We start from the raw sequence: 26,102 nt of genomic DNA, 5'->3' as shown, positions 1-26,102 counted from the left end.
ATCCACACACTGTAATGGCAAATTTGGTGTAGAAATCAGAAAGAGGTACGACTGCTCTTCCCCCAAGCCTGTGTTTGCAACTTCCTCTTCCTCTCACAGACGATTACATGCCTCGAGCACAGGCTCTTTTAAACCAGCACAGCTAACAAGCTACACACACAAAGACTCACAAAAGAACGAGAAACGGGGTGACGGAGATGGAGGGAGCTGTGATGCAAAAACTGCACCCAATGCAGAAAACAAACACAAATTGATTATCAGTGCAAAGCCTGGCAGCAACAGCAAGTACAATTAAATACTTCAATTTGCAATCATTCAGCCATTCTGTGGTGTAACCCAGATCAATATGCATTACTGTCTGTTTAAAGTTTAGAGTGCTATACACACACACTCACATTATAAACAAACTGCTGAAAATAAAAAGACACTTTTCATTTTGGTGTTTATTCAACTCAGGGAACCTTTTGATTTCATTTGCTTCTTTTTGTTAGGTAAAGATCACATTAAAACAGACCTGAAACCTTTTTTATCATTCCCTTATTATTATATTTTGCTACTTTGAATGCCTTATTCAAATACATTTTATGAAACGGATATTTCGGTCCTTGATTTTGATTGGTCGAGCCGCGCTCGACGCTGTTGTAAATTATTCTACAAACATAGATTTTGTTTTCATTTGTGTGTTGCTCGGCAACCACTATGTTGAAACCACAACCGTTTCTGAAGAAGAACATTTGGTGGAAGAATAATGGGTTTTTTTTTAGTAATATGGTAAGACTTTATTTGCCATTTTATTTTGTGAAACCTCACTACGTATATGGAATAACTGTTTAATGAAAGCCCCAAGAAGTTGTGGTTTACACTGAATTTATAACTCCCCTTAGCTGTTATAAATTTACTGTAAATCACGGTTTCTTGGGGCTTGGGGTTATAGTTGTTTGGCTCTTGCTCAACTTTAAATCTAAAAACATAAAAATCCATTCAAAAGTGTAAAGAATTACTTCCTACAGATGACTGACCCACATTGAGGCATAACTTCCATAACACAAAATAAGATGGCATGTTATTTAAAATTAAGCTGAAAATTTGCTAAATTTAAAAAAAAAAAAAAAAATGTATAACAAAAAATATTTTGTAATTGTGTGGATTTTTTATACATAAAAGTTTAGCCGTTTAAAAGTTAACCTTAGTAAGCCTATAAACACAACATCACTTGAGATAAAAATGAGAATGCATTGGAAATTTTGATGATTTAAAACTGGAAAAATAATGTTTCCAATTAAGTAAATCGTAAACTAAAAAAACAAAATCCACCTTCGCTTCCAGGCACTGCAAGTATGCAAACTCCTTCATTGTCACGCTAAATTAATCATGCATTGTGAGTAAAACCAAGCTGACAATAATTCACACGTTGTATAATAAAGAGACTACCCATAATCACATAATGACAAAATTGTCTGCTGTCAGTGCACACCTGTTGAGCTGAGCTGAGTGTGTGAAGGAAGACGGTCGCGTATCCTACAGCGCAGGGGCTCCAGATGAGGGGAGGAGCTTGAGGTCCCACCACAGAAACCTGTTACTCACACATGCTCCCTGTAACATACAAAAACCAGCGTTAGAGTGATTAGACAGTAACACTACAGTAAGAGCATTCAATGATGACAGGCTACTATACATAGGCTATCACATCAATTCTTGTGAATTATCATAAATCTACAGCTTTGTCAGTGAATGATGCATATTTTTAAGTGTTGAGAAAAAATCATAAAAAAATAATTCATCTTAATTTATCTGTTATTTATGCAAGTACACTGGGGTTCAAAATCCTAGTGTGCAATCTTAAATCCAAGTGTGAAAATGCTATTTTTGTAATTTAATGGCATTTATAAATAAAATTTGTATTCAAATATATTATAAATGTCAATTAAAATGAAGTTTAAATTAATATAAACTTGTTATTTATAAACTCTAAAATTTGTTTGTCAGTTTTACTCAGAAAGTAATGTACGTTGTAATGGATGTAGGCCCTAATCCATTTTCAAAGCAATGTAAGTAACTTTGGATAAAAGCGCTTGCTAAATGACTAAATGGAAATGGAAACGTAAATGTAAGTAAACAACTCGGACACTCAAAACTCGTCACTTTTAGTCACATCCAAATCAAAATGAAGTTGCAATGACTTGAAACAAGAAAGGACCTATAAGTAAGCCAGTTATTGGCAAATCAATTCAATGTGCACCCCTGTGCCACCACCATCACACAATCAATGGCATCCTTGTGAATCCCAAAATGACGTAATGGACAAAGTCTGAGAAAAACAAAAACTGATGTCTTTCTGTCATCTAAAAAAAAATAATCTCTAAACCCTGTTTATCACACATCCCACATGTTCCCCTTCAAAAGGTTTCAGGAGAACTGCAGCAGAACGGCCACTATAACTGGCGATTAAGGTTCAGACTCGTGGGAAATCAGAAATCACTATGAAAAGGAATCAGCCGCATGCAGCACAAATCTATCAAATGAACAGCAAAGTCATGATCGAAAACGACTATTCGATTATTTCAGCCTGCTTCTCCTCCTCCTCTTTCCAGCCTAATATATTCTCTTCCTTTCCTTCATTACCTCCCTCTCCTGCATCTCAACTCTAATGTTCATGCATCGCGTGCGAGTTTGTAGCTATGATGGAGTCCGAATCAGTTATTCCGGGTTACTCTCCTACACGCGGCTCAGATGAATATAAGATCAGCATGCACCACGACATCTCTATCAGACAGAGAGTGACAGGCGCACACACACACACACACACACACACACACACAGCAGCAGCGAGGTCTTGAGCGAGGTGCTGGTCACTGAGTCGCTCCGCTTCATCAAGAGCACTTTTCTAATCCCTTACACACTGTACAGACCTTTCCACAGTCCACCGCACAACACACACACACAGCGCAATGATTGTGTATGTTAGACGAACTTCCAGAAACCCGATTGTGTTTCTGAGGTGTTTGACATTGCTAGTGCTAGAGCCTTTCCCAGGAACCATGGCAACGGCTGCTAGGTGAACAAAGGCCCAATTAAAGTCTCTCATCTACTGTGGGCAGGTCACTACAGCAACAAACAGCCTTTCTAACCTTCACAAGACACCCAAACACACCAAATACACACATACAAACATTTTTCATACATTCTTGAATTTTTCTTTAGTTTTATATAACCATTTTCCACAATAAATGCAAATACAAGCTATCATACTAAATGATTGTCACTTAACATTATTCAGAACTTAATGTACGCCGATGTATCGTCACAGATATTTGACGCTACGAGCACAGATACAGCTGGCCCTGTATCCATATTGTGGCACATGCGCAGCAGTATGAATACAAGAACAACGTTTAAAATAAACACACTTTCTTTCTGAATACACCGGTAAGATTGCAGTTTAGCCATCTACACTTCAATATTCTAATCTCGGAAAAATGTAATTCATCCAGTGTTCTTTTATGAGATTTTTTTTTTTACGTAGAGAGTGCATTAATTTGTGCAATGATATCCTACCAGCAATGTTAAGATGATTTGTTTTATATATTAATATGAGTACATTACCATATAAATGTATTAAAATGAGTATATTATTGTTTATGGGCTTAAAAACAAGATGCAAACAATCAGAATATTGTACCTGGTGGGGGGTACACAATGTTAACATGAATCATTTGCCATTACTGTACTGTGGTAGAGTTATGGAGGCCCTTCATAATGCAGAGGTCAACTGTCTATAGTCAGCTGTTTTAATAAATTCTTCTGAGGTGAAATTCAGTGCATTCCTGTATTCTGATACGTATAGTATTGTGGCCTCTGTGTTGGGATAAGTATCATACGAATCATGTTTATATAAGTATAAACAACTCAGCAACAACTTTAGGTTTTAGTACACTTGTTTGTCAAAATTTTGTTTTACACGACCATGTGTAAACATGATTAAATTAAATGTATGCATTTAGTAGATGCTTTTATCCAAAGCGACTTCCAGTGCATTCAGGCTAGCAATTTTTACCTATCATGTGTTCCCGGGGAATCGAACCCCCAACCTTGCGCTTGATACTGCAATGCTTTACCACTTGAGCTACAGGAACACATATGATAACATGATTTCTGGACAATTTCTTAAAAAGAAAAGGAAAAAAATCTTCTTTTACAATAATGGCGAAAATTAATGTATCAAAAATGAAATAAATTAATCCAAAAAATATATAATTTTTTTATTAATTATCTGAATTATAAGATGTTTTTTAAAATAAAAAACAAACAAACAAAAAAAAAACATTTGAGATGGCGATGATTCTAAAATTTGGTTGATTTGACATAATGGCCCATCTGTCCTGGCATGTCCAGCTGATGAATACTAAATTGACATATTCAAATACAGAATATTTGAATATGCTGATAACTACCATGACTTGTTTGCATAATCATTTTCATAAATGGTCTAGAAATTGTTGATTGGGGTGGAGTTTTTTTCTGTGAACGTCTGCTACACTGGTAGATGACACTATTTTAATTTACAAAAGCAATAGAAATCATGATTTCAGGATGTTGCTTTAAACAAAAATATTTTATTTTCTATTTTATTTGTGTTTGTTGTGAACATTAATTTGAGTACAATCATGCAGTATATTTCAACATTCATACGATGCTCAGTGAAACAAATTATGTACAATTGGCTAGAATGTTTTAACTTTAAATTATACCCAGCCTTCATTAAATTGTTTCCAAGTATAACTGTAACCTGTTTTCGTTTTTACGAAGAAAGGTAAAGTTAAAATAACATGTATAAAAAAAAAAATTAAGGGAGGGGGGGGGGTAACTACGTTCTACACATCCAGGGAGAGAACATGTTTCCTACTTCAATTCAATCCAGAATAACCTCAGATGACCTTCATTATGTATATAGATATTAAACAGAGTGCATGCATATTCGCAAACATGTAGGCTACTGTAACAATGTACAAACTTCATAATCATCGGGAAGAAGGAGGCGGGAACCGGCAGACAATCAAATCTAACTTTAATTACAAAATAAAGACAAAACAGAACGGACGAGAGAGGACCAGGCCTGGACTTTATTTTGTATTTGGTTTTTATTTGTGCGCGTCAGTCGTCCGTGAGGGGCTGACGCGCACAAATTATAACCAGATACAAAATAAAGTCCAGGCCTGGTTCTCTCTCGTCCTTCACTGTCGTCGCTCCTGTTTTATATCCTTCCATCTCCTCCTTAGGACTCGAGACCGGTGGGTCGAACAGGTGTCACTCATCTCCAATCACTTCACCGGCCTCGCTCCTGTTCCCACGGCTCTCGGCCCCGCCCCACTCGTCACAGCTACATATACACACACAAGCATATATTATTTTACATATATCTATATAATTATCATCTTTTATTAATTAATAACAGAAATATCAGACCTTCTTTCTGATATATATTCAACCCATTTCCTCCTTTTTCCCAGAAAATCATCCTTTTTTAAATTTACCAAAAAAGTGATCATCGTATAAATCTCTATGGTCACATCTATCCCATTATCTAAAGTAGTCCCTCTTCTTTTAACCATTTACATGTGATTGCTTTCTTACTGGCTGCCAAAAGCTCACCCATCAGGTATTTATTATCTGCTGTTACTATATCTGGATATACGCAGCCAAAATACAACAATTTGATTTCTAGAGGTATGTCTCTTCTAAAAATATATTTAAGTGTCTCCTGTATTTCTTTCCTAAACAAAAACAATTTCATAAGCTCAAAAGAGCTGATATGATTCACAAGTAATAAGGCTAACAGCTCCACTAATACAACAAATCCTCCTCTCTCTATGGCCTTATCCTCTTCCCTCCCAAATGATGAGCAAATCTCTCTTTCCAATGAACTACTAGAAAAAATAAAACCGTATTTATGAAAAAACGCTGTGAGAACACCTGGAATAAAAGGAAGAGGGCAAACTTACAGCCACAAAACAACACACGGACATGCTAAAACATGCTAGCTCTCTGTCTTAGTATTTCTGCAAAAAAAAATCCTGTTCTTCCCTCTTGAATATCACCCTCAAAGAGCTGCACCCCTCAGGTCAGCTGACTTGCTGTCCTATAAACACACATAATCACATACAGGAAGCAAAACCTGTGATTGACACAGATGTCTGAAGCACTGCTCTTCTGAATTAGACAACAGAGGCAATCGAAATACAAATCAGGTGAAATAAGAAAGCACAATTAAATATCCAATATCAATGAATATATGTCCTGTATGCTGTGCATCCTTTGCACTGGGCATACAAAATAACATTTTACAATTATACATACATAAAAAATAAAAAATAAAAAATTAATCCTATCCAGCAAGGACATATTAAATTGATCAAAGTGACAGTAAAAAGTAACATCATTGTTTTTAATGTCAACACTAAATGCTGTTTCTTTCATTTATTTATCAAATAATCATGAAAAAAGTACATATACTATCTGTACTATCAATATTTGCAAAAGCTATTTTGAAAATGAACACCACAATTTCTATTCAGTTCAGTCTAGTGTACAAACAGGACATTAATATTGACATTGAGTCATGTTTGCGATAGTATTTTCACACTGTTTTTCTAGAGCTGATGTCAACAGAGCAATTCAGTGATTAATCTACTCAATAGCTTTGATAATTATGAGACGTGATGTTTTCAAATAAATCACTGCTTGGAGGAACATAAATTACTCTGCTCTGTCAATACACCTTTCATGCATGCAAAAGAAAAAAACGACAAAAACACAGTATTTCTGGGCAATATTTTTTCCACTCCGTGTCTCTCTGACACATCGTCATATGTTCAGATTTTTATGGCATCAGGGCACCGTGACAGGATGCAGCCTCTGTTCCAATACACAGCCTGTTACGGACTTCCTGCTAATAGATCCGATCATCGGTGCAATCATCATCATCCCAAACCATAAGGAAATGGATTGCACGCTATTCAGGAATTTTTTTTTCTTTCACACGCACACCAGAAAATATGTGCTTTCTCACTCCCAGTGATACTTTCTTTATGATATCAGCAACCACAGTGCTGCCAAAGTTTCAGAAAGGAAATGAACCCAGACAGGAAATCATTCACAATGACACCTGTCAATCAATACCCTACAGAAAACACATACAGAGGAGGACAGAAACCCTCACTGCTTACCACGGTAACATGTCAGGGTCACTAGCTCACACGTTAATAAAATGGCAAATCATTTATTAAACCTATGTTGAGAGATCAAGTCATGTGTGGGATATTTCCAAAAAAAATTCAAACTTTTTCTGTCAAGCCTAGAAAATAATGCAAAATAGCATGAAAAGATCATAAGAGTGGTCCATATGAAGAGCAGCCATGTTTGAATCTTGAACAAATCATTTCGATCTATTTTGTGAACAGTATAACCTAGCAAACATCCAACTCAAAAGAACGCTTTATATATGAATAAGAAATCACTACTACTCTGAAGAATTTAATCATTTTCACTGAATAGCTTCAGTCTGTCTGTTCCACAGAACTATGATATGGCTTTAGGTAAATTGTATGGACTTTTATGATACTTTTTTGGCACTTTTGTCTCCTTTTTTAAGCTTGAAAGGTCCAGTGCCGTTCAATGTTATTATATGGAAAAAAGCAACCAACACAGTCTTCAAAATATCACATTATTTGTTACGTTGTTCCACAGAATAAAGTAAGCCATATTGGTTTGGAACGACGTGAGGGGAAATAAATGACAGCAACATCCTTTAATCTTCAAACTTGTGTATTTCATCTGACTGCACATCAGAAAGGGCAACATGACAGGATCTTGAAGGAAATCACAGCCCACAATGTGGCATATCATAAGTGCTGGCTCTAATGTGACCAAGACTGAGGAATTTACAAGGGTTTTATGGAGCGTATGGACGCACATGCCGTGCAATACCAGTAATGTGTAAAATACTGGCACTCAGCCAAGTGTTATTTTCGAAGCTTGCTTGGTTTGCTTACAGAAGTGTTACAGAGACCATAGTGTGCTGCGTTTCACAGTTGAGCATGTGAAACCGCACACACCCCCTGGGGCCTTTCCTACTATGAAGAGTGTGTGTTTAAAACAGCACTGGAACATTGGGTACGTCAGTTGAGGCAATGAGGGAGCAAGAGTGACTCTGTCCATCTGGCTCCACACCACGCCTAAGAGAGCATGAGAAACGTCTGAGAGCTCAGCTTCAAACGACACATGTGGCACTCAACCCAACACAGACTGCTAAAACATGCATCTGTGTCCATGGGTGGAGAAACTCTGTGTGTGTGTGTGTGTGTGTGTGTGTGTGTGTGTGTGTGTGTGTGTGTGTGTAAAACTGAGAGAAAACCAACAAAATGTCCCTCCTCATTAAAATGCAAGGCACGCAAGCCACAACCTCAACCGCTGTAATAAAATTTGCACACAAAATCCATCATAAACCCGACGACATACCTCTTTCTTACTGCTATAAAATGGCCAAATTTCAGAAGCATCACAAAATGGCAACAGATAAAACATGTTTCATCATCTATTCATTATTGAATGAGATAAAGAGCCTCTATATTCACCTCAAGAACCGTCTAGCCAAGGTGTAAAATTAACTTTTTGCTACACCAGCTAATGGCCAATGAAATTGAAAAAAGTTACCGGATATATAAATATGCCTTCTAGCCAAGAAAATGTCATTTGTATTTTTCCATATATTTTTTTCATGGAGCCTTTCAGAGCCTCCCAGAACTAGGGTTTTTCAGAACTTCGGTAGTATTGTGATACTTATATTGGTAATGCCACTGTATTTGTATGGTGATGCATGTGTACCAAACAAATATAGAATTGTTTTAACCACTGTACGAGTGAAACTTCTTAATGAAATTCCAGTATTATATATTATTATTACCGGTACTTCTAATAAGAAACAAAATCTCCTCTTTCAAATTATGTCGATTTTTTCAAGAAATTAAAAAAATATATGCCATTTTGGCACTCTGTGATGTGGTGTGACAGATTGCGGTTAGGGCTGCACAATTAATCCAAATTAAATCGCAATGCTGATTAGGCAGAAGATGCGATTGTCATGTGTATAGTAAATCTCCATCTGCAGCCCAGAGGGCGCCCTCGCGCTGAAACTCCAAATACATCCCGCAGAAGAAATCCAGGAAATCCCCAAAGTGGTTGCTTACTAAACAGAAGATTTAACTGCTTTAATTGATTCAACATGACTAATAAATACAGGATTATGACAATTTATGGTTTATCTGAGTTCCTCTTGTTATAATTTTTATTATAAAAAATTATATAATAATGCAATGCTAATGAACACAGCCTTTATCATTGCTTAGAATACTATGAAATATTGCGTGCCTTATTCTGTGAAAGAAGGCAAATCATCTAACTGAAGGATTTATTTAAAACACTCGACTGATGTTATGTTTGGAGTAAAAACATGTTATTAAATATGGTATTTTCACATGCTTTCAGATGGAGAGGCATTTACCCCACAGACCCATAGTTACAAGCTATGCAAACAGCTTTCATAATTGCAGAATGATATGTTTGATTTCATTGTCGTGAGAATATTGTTTGCGATTATGGATGCAGTTTTGTGTAGCTTTTAGTGAACTTACTTATTTAGCCGTAGTACACTGACAAACTATGCAAAACCACATTCAGTGTTGATTATCATATTTAAAAATAAGTAGTACTTGAATTGAGGTTTGGGCTCTATTGTTAACCTTTGTAACCTTACAGTAACGTAAAAGGAATCCCAAGGGCATAAACTGAGGTAGATTTTTATCCCTAAGAAATTGGTAATTATAATTTAATTTATTTAAAGAAAGAGCAATTTAATGTTCAGTAAACCACTGTTTAATTGAGAAAAAAAAAAAAAAAAAAAGATATTTTATGTTCAGTTTTTTCCCCCTGCTATACCAAAACCATGACGTTAAAATTGAGGTACGTACCAAACCATCCTGTTTGTGTACCATTACAACCCTACTTTATTCAGAGGTAAGAATAAAAAATGAAATTGAAACTTTTATGAAGTTGACCAGCCATAAATCGGAACCGGACGGTTTTTGCTTAAAATACGCGATCGTCGATCGCCCGGTTTTTGGTCTTTTTTCGGCCGATTTTACCGGAAGTGCACCCGCGTGCACAGACTACATTGTAATCATTCGCCATCATGTCACAGTCACAGTCACAGATAGCAGGAAGCTAACAGCCGACCGACTGCACAAAATAAGAGTCCTTTTCTTGTTCTCATTGAAGCTGCGCGCACAAGTAGAAAAAAGTTCTACTTTTTTTGTAAAGTAGAACTTGATAAGCCAGAAGTAAAAGTCAGTTCTTTATAGGATGATTATTTTTATTTACCTTCAAATTACATCAACTTAATTTGATTTAAAAATCACCTGCTGTAGCACACTGAAGTGTTTCATTCATCCAATTAAATAAATTAGGGTAATGATTCACATCTATATTTTTTTTTTTTACTTGAGCCAATAGTTATTTATTTTTCTTTGGTTCAAGTAAAAAAAAAAATATAGATGTGAATCAATACCCTATTTTTTTATTGGATGAATGAAATACTTTGCATCTTTGTTTTATTTGCACCAACATTATCTGATTTTAACATTTTGGAATAATTTATTCATATAGCATACTTTTATTTAGTCTCACTGGTAAAGACCTTTTTTAAAAAAAATAAAATAAATAAAAACTAAAACAAATACTGAATGCTGATTAAGAAACCTCTTATAGAATGTGTTTTGATTGTGGTGTTTGGATTGTAGAACTATGCAGTTATTGCCTTTAATTTCACATGGTTACAGTTAATCTTTTAATTTAAGGCCAGTTCTATTTAGTTTCAACCCAATTCAAAAACAAAAGCTAAAGCCTGATGTCTGTACCATCTATGTTTGTATTGAATGTAGGCTACTTACTGTGCAGTTACTGCCGTTAATTTCAGATGGTTACAGTTATTGTTTTCAATAGCCAAAAGCCAGTTTGGCCTATTAAATACCAAATAAACATTTTGTTTATGCATACTTTCCTTCTTTCTTGTTTGTTGCTTAAAGAAAAAAAAAACGGAAATCGGTATCGGAATCGGCCAGTTTTGCTTGTAAAAAATCGGTATCGGCCATGAAAAATCATGATCGTGCATCCCTGCTTAGAAATACATTCATATAAACACCACCCCTAATTCATTATTGATATTTTTTTCCTATATTTTTGACATTGCAAACACATAGCTTCTATGTTTGGTGCAATATTTTCTCTGCTGCGTGCCTAAGCTCTTCTTTCCTCATTACATCTGTCTTCAGCGTGTCCCGTATCTGTTCATGTTTACACACTTTTATTTCCACACAAATGACATTATGGGAAATGACTGCAATGCAGTATGTGTACATATCCGGAACAGACATCAGCCAAAATACCCATCTGTGACAAACCTACTCAACACACTGGAATGAAATTAAAATGGAATTGGAATGTTAAATGCATAATGATATAGATATATAATTCTTTATATGCATTAAATATGATTTACATTACATTAAATATTAATTCTTAACATTAAGGTCTGTCACTTGCCAAGTATTCTCACAACCTCTATGCCAGTATGCCATGCAATCAAAGAGCTGCTCCTTTAAGGGACAACAGCCAGATACAAACAGGATTAAAGCATGAAAGAGATTCACTGGGATTGAGATTGGGATTATGACTGACATGCAGGAGGTCTGGATTTAGATTAATTTTCCAATTCATCCAGCATACGAATTACCTTGAAGTTGAATCAATTCAATGTCATTCGACGACTCCAACAAGTCAAGTACAAAATTTAAGTAGTTTTAGTTCAATCACACAGTCTTAGCTCTGCTACATATAAAGGCTTTCAAAATGCCTAGTGAATGAAAGAGACCAACGTGTCCTCGCACACGGGTCAAGTACAGACTATTGTGTGACAGATACATACAAGGGTCAAGAGCAAAGAAAAGAAGTGCAGGAGTTTTCAAGGCTACTTGCTAGTGTCACTGAGCTGGTAAAGTTGGTGAAAACAAACCTGAATATAGCAAGTTGATTTATTGAGGGGAAAAAAAGATTTCTGCTAATTGATAATATCAGCAAATTAATTGGTTTGAATGCACTCACTGTAAGTCACATTGGATAAAAGCATCTGCCAAATGTAAAAGTTTAAGGTCCCTTTTTTAAATCTATGGGAGGTTCTTTGCCCCTTTTATCACCCACCAGGTAGACATAGAAAAGTAGTATTAAAAGCAGCACGATCTAAGACACATGCGGTGCAGGATAAGTTACACACTGATGTACTCAGGACTTTATTCACTAAAATAAAACTTACCTGTAATTGCTGCCTTAAATTTTAAAGTCACAACCTGCTGTGATAGTCCTTGCACTTTTACAACCACTTTGAATTTGATTACCGAAGAAGAAAACTGAAACTAGAAAATAACTGCAGACATTATTAAGTAAGATGAATGGAAACAAAGATGCTATGACATAAGATGAGATATAAAAAACACGTTTTACAGTAATAACTGTGGTATTTCTTTTAAATATGATGGAAACACACCACATGCAGTCTCCAGACCTGATCCATCACATGTAATGCTGTAGTGTAGGCGTACATGTGTTTAGTTGTGGTGAGTGAAATGTGATTCTCTTCAGTGCAGCCCACAGTGATCTCAGCCATATTATAGCCAACACCCCACCCAAACCCTAACACACACACACACTCTCTCATCTTCAACCCTCTTTTTTCCTCACACTCTCTGACCCACTTTCTTTCTCTTTTTGGTAGAACATTCCACCATGAGATCGGCAAGACGAAAATGTTACAAAAAAAAAAAGGCTGAGAGTGAGAGAAAGACTTACGTAAATCTGTACAACATCATGCACAGCTTCTTCGCTTTCAACTTTTTTCAGTCTCTCTCTCCCTGTTCTCTGTGCTTTTTCCCTGGCAGGACTCCCCTCCTCCATCTTAACACTACTCCAGTCATAAAGTTCAGGAGAAAGAGGAAAAAGAAAGTGAAGAGAGCTTCCAGACATGTCCAGGGTGGGCGGACAAGCTCATACAAGAGCCACAGGGCATAAGGCAGACACCACGACAGAATGGCCCAGAGAACTCTACAGTATATGAGGAAAAGAAGAGGATTATTTTGGTTCATTGAAGCGACTGACTGCTTTCATATCTTTAACAACCAATCTGTCTTCTTTATGGTCTGTCTCTCGGTTTCTTTTTAGGGATTTTGCGGCAGAACAAGGAAGACAAGGAACAAGGAAGACACTCTTCACGTCCAACTCACAGACATTAAGAATGTTTTGAGAGAACATGTGGTTAAGGAAGAGCTCAGAGAAAATTTCGATTCACAAAATGTCACAAAACATGCTAAATAATCAGTGAAATATGTATTTTCATTTTAAGAATTGAAGAGTTCAGATGCAAAAGCTTCAAAGTGCTGTTTGAAAAATTTTTCTTAATGGCAATAAATAGGTTCTTTTCATTGCAATTACAATGAACTGAACATAAACATAGGAGCCTGAGAATTTTAATTTTAGAAGAATTTTAGAAGAAAACTGCACTTAGAAGCTTTTGCATTGTATTATATTATATTAATATTATATTACAGATAGTATATTTGATTTTCACTAACCTTCAAAGCTTGTGGTCAGTAAGGCTTTTTTATTTTTAAGAAATTCATATTTTTATCTAGCAATGATGCATTAAGTTGATCAAAAGTGACAATTGACATTTATCGTTCCAAAAGATTTATATTTTAAATAAGTGCTGTTATTTTGACCTTTCTTTTCAGCACAGATTCCTGAAAAATGTATCACGTTTACACAAAACATTAAGCAGAACAATTATCTTTGAACATTGATAATAATAAGAAATGATTTTTGAGCACCAAATCACAATATTACAAGGATCATTTGACACTGGAGTAATCACTGCTGGAAAATTCAGCTTTTCCATCACAGGAATAAACACCTTGGGGAAAAAAATAACCAACCAACCAACAATTATATATAAATCAATATTTAAAAATGACTCCCTGAATCAGCTTTCACGACAGTTGCTCTCGACTAAGAACGAAAGCAACCTGATCGTGCCAAGGTGAGCTAGGATTTACTCTTACATAAGAGTTGGCATGGAAATACTCTCACCTTCAAACTCACATCAAAACCCTAAAATTACTGTCATCTATGCATGCTATTTCCTGCCTATAATTGCTGGTCACGCACTAGAGACCCAGCTTCATGCACGCACTGCTGAAACACAGCACACTTGTTTATAATGTCAGACAAATAAATGAACAGATCGGTGTCCTGCCATCAAAGAGATTCATGGTCAGGTGACTTCTCTGTCCCTTTCCATCTGTGACACACACACAGGCATTGATTCGCACACAAATATGAATGAGTGCTGACCCTGCAAGATCCAAACTTTACGAGTAATTCAAATAAACACAGAATATGTTTGCATCTATCTGTTTGCACGGGAAACCAGCAAATCAGTGATTCTAGACATTCACACAGTCACAAGACCAACTGGAGGGTTCCTGCATTCCCTCCGATAAACACATAAGCCTGTTTAAATGCACATACACACACAATTTCCTGTGGATGAATGTGGAAGTATTAGCGAGTGATAATCACATCTAATTTTGTCACTGTGAAAGTTTTTCTCCATTTTAAACCTCACACCATAAACACAAACATAATGTATGCTACCACAGTCAGTTCCTCTTAGTCCACAGCACTGAGGAAGAATTATTATTATTTTTAATGTTAGTTTCTTTTTTTTCCACTTGAATACTTTGGCAGTGTGCTTAATTCATGCCATGTCAACACAGCATTTTGAATGGGACTGACACAGAAGAGAGAGACAATTGTGACCTAAAATAAACTCGTTCACTTGACTGAAGCACTCCTAAAAGAACTTCCTAAAGCACAGAAGCCGAACCGGAGCACTGATGAACGATGTGCTCCAAAAGCTCTCAGTGCAATGGAAAAAAACTGAAGTACTATAAAGCCTTTCTAAAACATCAGACTTTCTGCTGCCTTGTAATCCCAAACTGATAAAACCATTACAATTTAAACTGTAGGGCTGTCAGATTAACATGTTCATCTAAATTTAGTACACTCAATGATTTAAAAATGTACTAAAATAAAGTGTTAAAAAGTATTTATTCGTACTCCCTGACCAATACAGACACAAGGATTTTCACAAAGAACGAAACATAATAAAACAGAACAAATTTGTCAAAGTGGCAGTCCTTACACAAGACACAATGTAACTGCCTAAACTGACACATGTATTGAAGATCAACAACTACAAAAAATCTCAGAAGGAATGCTCAAACACATTCAGTGTGAACAACCGATCAAATTTGATTGCAAGATTGGGTAACACTTTAGAATAGGTAACACTTGCTAACTATTTAATACAACATTTCTCTTAATAAATGCTTAATTTGCTGCTTATTAATAGTTAGTAAGGTAGTTGTTAGGTTTAGGTATTGGGTAAGATTAAGGATGTAGAATAAGGTCAAGTAGAATAAGGCATTAACATGTTCTTAATTAACACTAATACATGGCTAATATTCTAGTATATGCATGCTAGTAAGCAACTAATAGGTGTTATCTATTCTAAAGTGTTACCCGAAAGGGATTATTGTAAGTCAATGATATTAAGTTCAATGGCATGGAAAGAAAACACAATATGTATATATATTCCTTTTTTACCAGTTTACCAGAATGCTTGTCTTTAAATTTTGGAGCTTTTCTCAACAATTATCGATGCATGCATTTATTTGTGGTTAGTTTGATTCATTCATAACCACACAAAAAAACAACAAACTGTATCACTGCTTACTAATATAAAAAAAAAGTCACATCAAACAAAGGTCACATTCACTTTTTTAATCTATCAAAATGTAATTTAATTCAAACCTACTCAATAATGATTGCTAAATGACTGCATTTCATGCAGTTAAACAGGTCTTTCATTACAGTCCAAACAGCTCTTTTCCTCTAAAGAGTTCCTCCATCTGTAGTACACACACCGGATCCCTTTGGTGAGGAATAAGACAGGCACACCCTGCTGTATTCATAGCAACTCACTGCCAACGTCACCACCAGTTATAATTAGCATCCGAGCTTATGCCGCGCACCTGTAGCACATCAATAGACCCCCCTCCGTCCCCAGCACACGCTTAACAGACTTCCTCTTGGCCTCAGTACTCTTAATGAGAATTACAGGAATGAGGGGCATGTCTCAATTCCACTGCCATTTCACCACACGACCCTGCGGCTTCAATTACCGACAACATTTGCTTTGCTGAGTCACTCTGCCAAATCAGACTTGTATGCATCCATAAAAAAATATATCTAAAAACTAGGGGTCATCCAAAGGCTGTAAAGTCTATAACAGCCAGTTAGATTAATGTCCACAATGCACTTTTGCTGCTTACTGAGCATTCTGCTGTCTCAAAACGCTACATTTATTTCAGTCTCTCTTTAAAGCATAAAGGACATGTGAATGACCTCATCTAGTCTACTTCACCTAATTTTTCCAATTCAAGAAGTACTTTCACTCATAAACAAAACTTGCACAAAAACACAGTCCAACTATGAGAGGAACTGGCCTACTAAAAACAGAACTAGAGTAATATGGGAATTTAGACAACCTGCATTCAGCCAACAACTACTTGTTCTCATGAATTACCATAATGTCTACATTTATTGTAGAAATAAAACAGGAAACAAAGACAGCTAGGCAAAATAGAGGGACACAACAGAGAAATTACATCCCTTTTTCCTGAGCCTGGCTCTCAGGGGGTCAGACTAAGGAATGCAGCAAAGCCGTTGAGCCGAGAAGACCAACCAATCATGCAAATCAGAGCCCAGAGAGAGAGAGAGAGAGAGAGAGAGAGAGAGAGAGACTGAATGATCAGAATTAACACAAATTCTCTCACTCCACATGCAGACATCAGTTGAGAAAAAAATCCCCAAAAACTGATGTAAGTTCTAATTAAACACTGTGTTCATTAAATGTCTGATTGTTTTAAAAAGTGCATTAGCATTCTCATCATGTCATTTCAAACCAGAATGTTTCTCTGTTAAACACAAAGAGAGACGGGTCAGTGACTTGGCACTAATTTTTTGTCTAAAACTATTTATTTATTCAAAAATACATACAATGAATACACACTGAATACAGTAACTTGCATACACCTCTGCTATTTTTTAAAGCAAGAATTAAGTAAAAAATGTCAAGGTAATGCAACAATTCTTTTTAATTCAAAATAAAGAGAAGAAAAAATCATTATAAGAAGGGTTTGGTTCAAACTTTTAGTAAAAAAAAAAAAACCTCCACCAAATCATCAAGTAATGTGTGCGACCAACAAGTCATGTTGTCCATTGCACATGCAGAAACGCATCAAGAAAAAAAAGGGGGGAAAAATCAGAAATTGATATCATAGGGGGAGCACCACAAACACTCATGAAGGTCAACAAGTCACTTAAAATGTCAAATAATTTGACCTTTATAACAAGAAAAGTTTAGTTTAGGTTCTAAAATGTTATGCGGTGTGACTCTTCAGAAATGTAAATGATATGATTTAATAATGCATGATATAGGCAGTGATTTTTACCTTGGAAAACACAATATATTTAATACACGTTTTTTAAATATTATATTTTATTAATATATTTAGGAATAATAATATTTAAAAGATTAAAAATAATGATTAAGATGTGTACACTAACTTTATTGGTTTAAGGAAAATATACAATTACTTTTAACTTATGATTACACAACATCATTTTAAAAGTCATTAAATGGAATCTTTTCTTGGAAATGTTTTTAAAAAAAAAACATGAAACCATTCTATCATTGCATGTCTAGGTACCCTAAATGTGCTTTAAATAAGATTTCGCTAAAGATTTTTCCTTTTCTTCATTGTGGACACTCTTATGTTTTAACATCTGTGATTCAAAAAAACATGCTAAAACCCAGCAGCTACACACGTTCTCCAAGTTGAGCCGGACAAATCAGATGACCTTAATGGGGAAAGTGGAACAGTCAGGCCATAAGAATGAAACTAATTAAGCTATTGGCTTCAGATCGAATCAGCCGGTTAGCAATCATTCCAGCTCACTTGTTATAAAGGCCTCTCAATTATGATTTAGAGCTTCATCAATATTCTATTTATTGTGCGGTAACTGACGTGCACACAGTGCCCGGCAGCTGACCTAGTTCTCTGCGTCTGGCAGATTAAGTCTGTGGAGCTCAGGCCACTCAAGCCAAAGGCAGACAGCGATTTCTACCGGCTTAAAGTTGGCACAAGCGCACACATGCACGCAAATACATGTAAATATATCCCGTCTCCTTAATGTATGCGTGACCGCAGCAATAAAATGAGCTGACGCGGTGGTGAACTCAAAGATATATTAGACATGATTCATAACGTTAATATGTAAACTCATTGGAGCACAGACGCACACCAACAAGACCATTCTTCTGCTCAATGTCTCTCTCAAACACAATGCTTATACTGTGTGTATACAGCTGTAAGGAGCTGATACTGGCTATCAAGAGGCTGAAGATAAAGCCATTGAGAGAAAACAGAGGCTTTGAACACACATACAGAATGCCGTTGCATTTCTGACACTGCAGTTATCTCACTAAGCTGTGATTACGTCTGCTGACTGCTGAGGTGATATCCCCCAACTGTGCATTTGATGAGCTTTTTTGGAGAGCTTCCTTACTGTCCCAGTGCATCCTGTCTGATATGGAAATCCCCATATGGTCTATTGTCATGCACGCACAAGTAAAAACATCCTCCTTTATAAATTATTCATCCACAAGATGACGAAATGTCTCTGTAAACAACATTTAACACTTTTTGGTTTTATCTTTCTCAACTCACCAATTGGTATTATTGGCACATGCACAAAACAGACATATTTAATGCCTTATGTGTATTCCTAACTCTCGACTGACAGATACTACTGCTATCTGCCCAGGAAACACAGCTGGTGCACAGGATGTGATGTCATCGTGACCAGTAGTAAACAACTGTCAAAGGTCTTCCTCCAGTTTTTTTGTTTGTTTTGGACCTCTGAAGGGAGTGAGCAAGATTTTTTATTTATTTTTTTTTTTTTTTTATTAAAATTTTTTTAAAAAGGTGAAAACTGTTATTCATCTTGTTGTATTGTATTTTTTATTCAACTGAACAAACATATTTAAGTCAATAATTAACAGCTAAATTATCAGTTTTTACTATTCTGTAATAATATATGAAACAAAATATTTGGAAAATCGATGGAAAGTAAAATGTCTAAATAAAACATCAAGCATGCAGTAAATTTAAGCATTTTTACATTACAATGTAAAATATAAAAAAGAAATATTCATTGAGATTTGCTAAAGATAAGATTTAGTGGTTATTCAATTATTAGTGTTTTTAAATATTAACTTTAAGCTATTATTATATAATGGGCAAAGGTGATCTAAAAGTAAAAAAGTAAGGAAATGAGCATGCATTATTAAATATACAATATCAGACGATACCGATAAAATAAAAAAAGTGATTAGCCAATTACCGATATATAACTTATATTTAATTGCAACCTTTAATATTTAAAATTTATGTTGTACAGCAGAACAAAATATTATATATTTCTTTAATTTAATACCTTAGAGGCTACTCACAATTAAAAAAAAAAACTCAAACTCACTTTAATTTAATGATTTAATAAAAAAATTAAACAAATTTTCCAGACATCAAGAGACAAACCTGCCAGATATGGTGATAAATGAACGACTAACTGACTGCCGGGCAGATCCACGCTAATACCATTAGCTTTAGAGCTTAAACTGTAAAACTAATGGGCTCAAGGAAGCAGAACCAGTCTGACAGAACAGAACTGAACTGAGCAGCACCCATAGAGACGAGATGTGGCAATCTCCCACCATCTGTGGCACACCAGGCCGGTTCAGAGTCATCTCCTCATACAGTGTGTTCTTAAATCCAGTCTAATCCTGTGGGCCTGTGCACTGGATGAGATGATCGATGGGAGGGAGGATGAAGAGAGTGATGGAGAGATGAGTGCGGGATGAGAGAGGGAATTTTGCAGAGATGTTGCGGGTTGATCCACTGGACTCCCGTAAATCCTTGCTGGATCTCCTGTGGCTTTTGTGACCAGGCTGCGACCAATCGGCCGAGTGTGTATAGCACACACATACACACACAATATCTCTCTTTTAGGTGTCTGTGTCTTTCACTAATCCTCTTTGAGCCTCACATCACCGCAAGTTCATCTCAACTGATCCTGAGATAACTTCATAATCTCATGCAGAATGTGTGTATGTCCGTGGCATGTCCGTCCACAAATGAAGATGAGTGTAGTGGCTTCTTAATGATTCCTTAATAGCAGACATGTTCATTTCTCTTTAGACCAAAAGTATCCCACACAATACAATCCATTTTCAAAGCATGCTGCTGAGCTTTCATAATTAATGCTCGCTGAGACTTTATTTTTAATAAACATAATTACTTAATTCTGAGCAAAAACCTCACACCAGCGCTCCAGGCAAAAAGAAAATTACTAGGGAGCCATTTGGCTCCTACAACAAAACATTAATACATTTTTTACATTTTTTACAATGAAGCTCCTACATTCACAGCTTCTTATTTTTAAATGGATAGAAAATACTTAAAAATAATAGTTCTATCATCAATTGCCTACCCTTATGTTGTTCCAAACCCATAAGACTTTCTTTCATCTTCAAAACACAGATTAAGATATTTTTATTGAGACATGTTTCGGTTACACTTTATTTTAAAGGTCACATTTTTCGTGGTTTTTTGAAGCTTTGATTGTGTTTACAGTGTGCAATATAACATGTGTTCATGTTTCGCGTGTAAAAAAACACAGTATTTTTCATACAATTAACTTATCTGTATACCGCTGTTTTCACTGTCATAAAAATGGGCTGATGACTTCCTTGTTCTATAAAGTCCCTGCTTCAGAAATACGTAATGAGTTCTGATTGTGCCAGCGGTTCCTGTGCATGAAAATCGCATTCGATTTTTTGCACAGCGCTACCATCTAGTTAACAAATCTAAACAGCGTTGCCCTTTGTGTAATAAGTTACAGAAACTGTTAAACGCACCAACTTAAATAATAAAAAACACTTACCGGTTGTGGTCCATAAACAACGCTTTCTCCAGACAAAGAGGGAACTGCTCCATCTATAATAATCTTTGTGCGAATCCGGCATTAAACTGATAGAGATTGAGGAAGCTGGCCTCAGCAAATTGTGCTGCACATAGTCTTACATGTGGATTATAATTTTCGGGAACAGAGTTAAACATAAATTGTAACCAATAATCTCCAAGTACAGCGTCCCTAGGAAGGCCAAACAAAGGTGATTGGACTCCGAGATGAAAAAAACCAGCGTTTCGACGACATGGCAACAAACACAAACGCAGCTCTTCCTCTTCTCCGTCTGAGCGCAACAAGACCACGCCCCCTTTTTGTGTATTCATGTGGGCGGAGGTTAGTCAAAAAATGGTTCTAGTGACGTCATTACTGCAGAAAGTAGAGGGATGTAGTCCAAACTGGTCGTTCAATGTAGGCGAATTCTGTTAAATAAAATATCTTGCTTGGCATTGAACTTTGAGCTTTAGAATTTTACAGATATTATTTATACATTTACATTACATTTAAATTTATTCATTTAGCGACTTAAAGATGAGGACAGTGGAAGCAATCAAAAACAACAAAAAGAGCAATGATATTTAAGTGCTATAACAAGTCTCAGTTAGGTTAACACAGTACACCTAGCATGGGATTTTAAATAATATAATATAAAGAAAACAGATAGAATAAAAAAAACAAAAAAAACATAATCTACTAAATACTAAATATACTCTAACAATAACATTACAAACTAAATAAAGTTTGAAACATGGGATCACGAAGAACTGGACCTTTAAGGTGTCCCTGTTATAGTCTTTTTATACATTTAGGTACTGGATAATATTAATTAACTACATGGTTAGGGTTAGGCTTAGGGTTTGGCTAAGGGTTACTTGCATGTAATTATGCATAATTTACTGATATTTAACTGACATTTAATGTAATTTAACAAGGACACCTTAAAATAAAGTGTTACCGAGGTTTCTTTCGCTCCATTCAAAGTTAATTTCTCCAAAATTAAAGCATCAGAAAGTTAATAAAAGATAATGTAAACAAAATCAGTATGAATTGAGCTGTTAAATCAAGGTTGCTTTATACAATGAACAGATAGTGACTAGTGATTTTGGCTTTTATTCACATATAAACATTAATCAACACACATACCGAACACACACACAGTTTACCGAATATGGAAAACTGAAGTTTGCTTAACGCAGGAGAACTAATTAGGCTTGTTTTTACTTCTCATGGAAGCATGTTCAAACTTGCACAACAAGCAATAGTTTGTTCTCACAGGTTAAAGGAATAGTTCACCCAAAAATTTTAATTCTGTCATTAATTACTCACCCTAATTGTTCATCTTCAAAACACAAATTAAAATACTTTTGATAAAATCGGAGAGCTTTCTGACCCTCCATAGACAGCAATGCAACTGCAATGTACCCAGGTCCAAAAACCTAACTGCTCTTGACTGAATCACTTTTGTAACTTTAATAAGATGAATTTTAATTTACACATTGAAGAATGTGCATATCTTTTTATACATTTGATTACTTTATACAATGTATATAGCATTTCTTATTCATAACTATATTGTGACATATATTGTTACCCTTAAATAAAATGACTGATATCGTGATATAAAACTTTGGTCATATCGCTGAACAAGTTGTCGAATTTAAGCCTCAAGCTAGTATGAGGATGTTTTGGGAATCTTTCTGACTGAATTATTAAAAAGATCCTGTTCATAATATGCACTGTGTTTGTTTTTGCGTGCAGGAAACGCTGAAACATTGATAATGATATCTGACAAAGCCACATTTGGATGAATGAATTGCCAGTGATGACTGGATTAGTCTTTAACTCTTTAACACAGGGAGATGAGAAATCTCAAAAAAAGCCACTCCAAAGAGCTTAAAACTAGTTAGGTACTTTAGACCGTTGACTAGTTTGGTGCTTTAAACCGTTGACTAAACACAGGCATATCACCAAAGAGTCAAACTGATGAGAGTACTTGGAGAAGAGGCGGACTCACTGTCTGTGCAACAGCAGAGACACTCGGCCTTCATGGCCAGTTTGTGTTTCTGCACTGAGACATGTGCAAAATGTTAACAAGAAAGCAAGCACTCCAAAACAAATCTCGCCTGGCATTTGGAATAATTCTCTCGACTCACTGTAAGATGAGACTCAGGGGAGAGACATGAACAAGCATGTGCATAAGGGCATGAGATGACCTCATCAGGAGGTGAGTTGCTATGGAGACAAAGTAGGAGGGAAATTACCTCTGCACAGATCCAAAGGTCAGACCTATCCCTGACTCTATCTAGCATGCACTTCAAAGTGTTTTGCTAAACCCCTGACACCATGTGACTCAATGTTACAGAAGTGGGCTCGGGATTTGAGCAGCCATCATTGGGATGAGTCAAAGCAACAAACAGCAACAGCAGTGTCTGCTCAAAGATTGTTCTTCTATCAGCCCTCAAGCATTATGACTTTATACCTGCTCTAGTTAGACTGATGGGCGCTGCTAATACCCAGTTAAAAGCAATACCATGCAATCATGTTGCCATTGCAAAAAAACTCCTTGAAAATATGAAGATACATATAAACAATACATTTAGCGAAGATTATGTTTGAGGTCAACATGAACAGCCCGAATAACTTCCGTATTTCTGAAAAGAAAATATTTAACAAAAAAATGGACTTGATTTTGATTTGATCAAAAGAAATTATTACATTGTGGAACGTGGCTTTTAAAATTCCATAAAAGAATCTGAAAGTATAGTTGCTTAATAGAAGGTGACTGTTCATGCTAATTTATTCTGTTTTACCTGTTATTACTCTTGTCTTTATTTAACAACACTAGCAATTTAATAACATAATGTAATCTTTAGACATTCTAAAAAGAAATATCCATTTTCCTTACTTAATGTTGTGATGCCTAAATTGACAGGCAGCATTCAAAACAGTTGATGTTTCGTTTTTTTAGAGCTTATATTTCATTAATTTAGACAAAATAAGGCTATGCTCACACTGTCAATTTTTGGAATTGACAACAGCATTTATCTAAAGTGTTTTTCAAAATATTCTGTTCCCACAGCAGCTCCTAGTAGCATCTCGAAAAGTGTCTGTTTAACGTGCAACTGGAGTCAAGATTGAATTCCTTACCAGAAACCAGAGTGATAGTGACCAAAGTAATATCAAAGATAACGACATTCATAAAACTGAAAAGTCACGACCAGAGTCCAAATCGAGCCATGTGTTCACTTATCAAATCTTAAATAATCAACAGCTGATTTAAATCTGCGTAGAGAGCGGAGTATCTAAATCATGCATATAACACAAAGCCGACGATGGCGAAAACTAAAACCTTCAGATGACATCTGTATCTCTGTAAATTACTAAAACCACACATGAAAACCTGCAACATATAATAAACACCAGTTCCGTTTTCTGAGAAAGTGGTTGCAAGTCCTGAAAACGTACGGCTGTGATTTTAGTTACAATATGCGGTTGTCACTCTCAAAAATAAATGAACTGTAAGTGAACAGAACCATATTAAAGACTCAAATACAAGACTGACAACCGTATTCTGCTGCTGTGTGAACGTGCCCTAATAGAATTTTAATATTGGCTTATCAGCATCTGAATTGTCAGTGTATAGTTACTGAAAAAGTAAGAGGGATTTGGGACACCAGCCAAAGTCATTTCAGAAGTGGAGCATGTTATTACATTTTGATGAAAAATTATGCAGACGAATATTTTTTTAAACAACATGCGCTGATTAATCCTGCAAAAAAAAGGATTTTCCTTGAAGAAAGTAAACAGAGTCCATTTTTATTTCATGGTGGCAAGTAAAAAATGCCAACGGAATGAGACGAAACATTTACATTCAAGATGAATAGTCTGAAAGAAATTCTTAAGTAAGGATGACATATTTACTTGGGGGGCAAAACTTCTCTTTTTTCAGTTTTCATTCACTATTCATGTTCAGCTGTTGGAATTGCCTGCTTGAGATTTCGCATGAACCTGCTCCACTGCAGACACAAAAAGCTGAAGTGAGAGATCCACACAAACAGCAGCACACCCACAGCTCTGCACCGCTGAGGCCCATCCCTTTATCACAGGTCTGTGGGGAGCTCTTCATCTGTGGCTGGCTGAGGTCTGGACGGAGGGATGGAGCGTAAAGTTTACTGTGAGAGCATAGTGCAAACATGCAGCACAGTCTGAAGCATGATGATAACACAGGAGAGGAGAAGCTGTGCTAATAAATTAAGCCGGGGAGTGGGTAAGCTTTGCCTCTTCTTTAAACATTATCCTCTGGGCAAGGAGAAATGAGATAGTGGTAAAACTAATATGCCTGAATATATTTTCAGGAGTTTCTGCTTCCAACCGAAATAAGAAAAAAGTCCACAGACAAAATCTTTGCAGAATATTTGAAGCAATTAAAATTTTTAATGATTTACCAAAGCATTATCTCATTCACATTTCCATAAACCAGCAAGAATTTTTTTTAATAATCAAAATATTTTAATCTAAGGTCACAATTTTCAACATTTAAAAATAGTAATGATATTTTTAATAATATTCTCTCTGCATTTGCAGGCAAAGCTTAGCATCACTACAAGTTAAGCTGCTAATATTTTAGGCAAAATACTTCCTTTTATAGCTCATTTATTTTTCAAATTAATTATTTTAAAATATTTTTCTTTGACATAAACGCCACACAGAAATTAGATGTTGCGATAGAAAACAAAAACATAAAAATTCTTTCTAAAAATATATGATGATTCCTGAAACTATATGATCAT

General features: G+C 35.7%; 1 protein-coding gene across 1 annotated transcript in view; it reads right to left on the bottom strand.

Annotated features, from left to right (window-relative positions):
• Nucleotides 1–26,102, bottom strand: part of LOC132158489 (polypeptide N-acetylgalactosaminyltransferase 1) — a 91,913-nt gene that overhangs the window by 52,957 nt on the left and 12,854 nt on the right. Inside the window, exon 2 of the mRNA XM_059567922.1 lies at nucleotides 1,475–1,593. The gene's annotated coding sequence lies outside the window, so the exon portion shown is untranslated. The remainder of the gene's footprint in view (nucleotides 1–1,474; nucleotides 1,594–26,102) is intronic.

This window comes from Carassius carassius, chromosome 15 (assembly GCF_963082965.1).
Source record: "Carassius carassius chromosome 15, fCarCar2.1, whole genome shotgun sequence".
Taxonomy (NCBI): domain Eukaryota; kingdom Metazoa; phylum Chordata; class Actinopteri; order Cypriniformes; family Cyprinidae; genus Carassius; species Carassius carassius.
Note: the sequence above shows the minus strand (reverse complement) of the source record. Positions and strands in the feature narration are given on the sequence as shown.